We start from the raw sequence: 3,795 nt of genomic DNA on the forward strand, positions 1-3,795 counted from the left end.
TGACACATAAATAAAATTTACATTTACCTGTCATTTTTGTTATTCAATGCAAATTAATTGTAAGGAATTTTTTTTTTTGGATTTTTTTTTTGGGGGGAGGGGGGGGGGGAGGTGGATCTCGAAATGAAAAGTGGGAGTAAATATCTCTCATGCACTATATGCTTTTTCACATTTTGACAAATTCAAACTGGTGTGCACCACTAAAAACATTTGCATACAATATCTTAAACTGCTTGACTGGGGAGGCCGGGTTATACAACAGGAGTGACAGCATAATCAGATAACATTTAAAAAACATAAATATTTGTAGAACGAGAGTGGCCTGTCTCTGAACTTGCTGATTGAGATCATGTGAGTTGGGGTGGATAGTTCTTGATGCGACTGTGAAGATCCGGGGTAGAATAGGTCTTCAGCAACCCATGCTTGCCGTAAAAGGCGACTATGCTTGTAAAAGACGACTATGCTACTCGTAACAGGCGACTAACAGGATCGGGTGGTCGGGGCGCTGACATGGTTGTTGCATGTCATGGTATCCCAGTTGCGTGGATCGATACTCATGATGTCAATCACTGGATTGTCTGGTCCAGACTCGATTATTTACAGACCGCGTCATATCGCTAGAATATTGCTGAGGTGCGGCGTTAAGCAACAAACAAACTATAGACAGCACATGCATGCAATATACCAGTTTTATCTGGTATGCACTTAAGATACCGGTTTTCTATATGTAAGGCACAAATATCATAAAATCTATTATATTCAGAAGAAACGAACACGATACTTCAAAACACTTTAACTACATTCGATACGAGATTCTTAGTACGTGTATTCAAAATGGTGTCTTATTAGTTAAAAATGTTAAGCGCAGAGACCATATACCGATAGCCCATGTTGAGAGCAACGTTTAAAACATAATTAAAGTGACGAGACGGTAGACGCCCTGTTCGAACATGCACGGTGTTCATCTGCACTCTCTTGCGTGGCAGCCATACGGCTCCATGTAGGCAGTGGTTCTACTCACACAAAATACGCAAAACAAACGATTGGTGGTGAGGTGAAATGGAGTTGAACGATTATCGTGGGGTTCAAGACTACGTCACTTGTATAGCAACGTGCATCCACATGGTGGAAGTGTTGTCATACAGACCCTGGAACAAATATATCCAATACACCCCATGCAAGTCTATAATGTTTGGCAAGTCTAGTACACTGCAGTATCAATCTCTGGGCCCCTTTTTATTAGCTCACCGGGTCCGAAGGACCAAGGTGAGCTTATGCCATACCGCGGCGTCCGTCGTCCGTCTGTCAACAATTTATTCAAACGACTTCTTCTGAACCACTGATTGGAAATTATTGAAATTTGACTGGAAGCATCCCTAGGTGGTGGGGATTCAAAATTGTACAAATGGTGGGGCTGATCTCCCAAGGGGCTGAGGGGCAGGGCCAAATAGGGGTAATTTGACTATACTGCTTTAAACGACTTCTTCTCTGGAGAAACTAAGAGATAGATATCAACCATATTTGGTTGGACGCATCCCTAGGTGGTAGGGATTCAAAATTGTACAAATGGTGGAGTTGACCCCCCAAGGGACTGAGGGGCGGGGTCAAATATGAGTAATAAAATCGGCTATATTACTTTAAACGACTTCTTCTCTGGAACTAAGAGATAGATATCAACCATATTTGGTTGGAAGCATTCTCCGCTGGTAAGAATTCAAAATTGTACAAACAGAAGGGCTGATCACCTACCAAGAGGCTGGGGGGCGGGGCAAAATAGGGTAATTTGGCTACATTGCTTTAAACGACTTCCTCTCTGGAACTAAGAGATGGACATCAACCATATTTAATTGGAAATATTCTCAGCTGGTGGGAATTCACATTTGTACAGGGGCTGAGGGGCGGGGCCTAAGAAAGTTTATAACTTGGACACGGTTAAGATCCCCACCGTATACCATCTGTACAATTGCTGAGTATAATGAGAGGAATGCACATATGCTACCAGGACTGGCCCTTCTGTTGATCTGTCCTTGTAGTGGGGCGGTTGAGGCTAAAATTGTGCACTTTGGGTTAAAAGCACCAAACTTGGCACACTTATACATTGAACCTTTCCGAACATTTTTGGATATGGATCCACCTCAGCAGAGCCCCCAGGTGGTAGACTAAAATCCAGCCTTAACCGCCCCACTATTGACCATAACATGCAAACGGCTGTTATCCCCACTCTATGATAAACAGATACATTGTATACATTTGTTTGTTTTGAAGAGAATAATACCTTTAATATGACTTATCCTGGATCATAACATGGAATCGGTTCAGATCTTTATGCTACATTTTTATCTTGAGAAATACATGGTCATGCTGTCAGATTTGCCATCCACCCATTTTAAATGCTGACAGAGTCAAAATTACGAACTATTTGCAGTATTATATACATGTACAATGCAAATATTTATTTTGCCATGATTGCGTAAATATCCTGGTGAGCGATACAGGCCTTATGGGCCTCTTGCTATATTTTATAACTATAATTTTACAACTGTTTTTTCTGTAAAATATGTTCATTTCAGAGACTTGATGTAAGTCTAACATTGTGGGTGCGGCTGCTTGTACTGGTCCGGACTAATGCTGACTCTGCTTTATGCAGAGATTTCTATTGGATGTGGAAAGGGTTTTGTCGCTATATTTTACGTCATATAGCTGGACTATTGCTGAGTGCGGCGGTAAACAACAAACAAACAAACAAGATGTTGATGCTGTCGACCACAGATTTGCCTTCCCCATACTATTACTTTCAGGCCACACTAACATATAGCTGGAATATTACTGTGTGAAGAGTACAACAACATTCATGGACTTGAGGATGTTCTTATTCATCCTTGACTTACTCTAGCAAGTATGCCACAATTATATATACATAACACCCAAAAAGTAGGACAAGCCTGGTGATCATAGTCGCCAACAGCATGTATTCCTTGACATAGTAAGGTTTTTGTCCATCATCAATCTGCAATGCTCTTGAAACACTTTGGAAACTGCTCGCATTGCAATAAAAAGTATAAATGGCCTTCAGATTTGAAACCAAACTCTTTTCATTTACACAATCACTTAGAGTTAGGTTTTGTTTGAATGTAATAAAAATCTTTTAGATAATAAATATTCATCGAGGTCAACATGATCTATATCAGTGTAACATTGAAAATGAATTCCACATACACTTGCCAGGCGGGGACGAAATATGTTTACATTTGTAAGTGTTTATGATGTTGGTTAATAAAAAACAATGAAAAATATAACCTCTCAAAAGTTGCATATTATCAGAAATAGAAAGGCATAGATAACATAATCATAGACAGGGTTTCTTCTCTTCTTAATCTGCCTGTTGGTTCCAGTCTCGAAACGAAACGTTTACAGGGCTCAGTTTGCCACCAAGATGCTTCAGTGTACGAATCGACCCGTGAACATCCGGGTTAGAATAGGTCTTCTAACGGGATCGGGTGGTCAGGCTCGCTGACACAAACACTTCCAAATGCAAGTCAATTGTTCCCACGAAGAACGGGGACACGAAAAGTCAATTTGGAAATGTCTTCCACATGTCAACCATAAAACGTTTTGAAAGGTTGAATGTTGTACGCCTGATCAAACAAAGTTTGAGCAAGAGTCATATGACGCTCTTTGAAACCTTAGTAGAAAGAGCATGCTCGATTGTACGTTAAACGTGAAATGTGGACACCAAACGCTGGATCTGCTTGACTATTGCTCGACATAAAGTTGGTTGGTTGGTTGGTTGGTTGT

The sequence above is a fragment of the Haliotis cracherodii genome, unplaced genomic scaffold (genome assembly GCF_022045235.1).
Source record: "Haliotis cracherodii isolate W230 unplaced genomic scaffold, xgHalCrac1.p SCAF_5, whole genome shotgun sequence".
NCBI lineage: Eukaryota > Metazoa > Mollusca > Gastropoda > Lepetellida > Haliotidae > Haliotis > Haliotis cracherodii.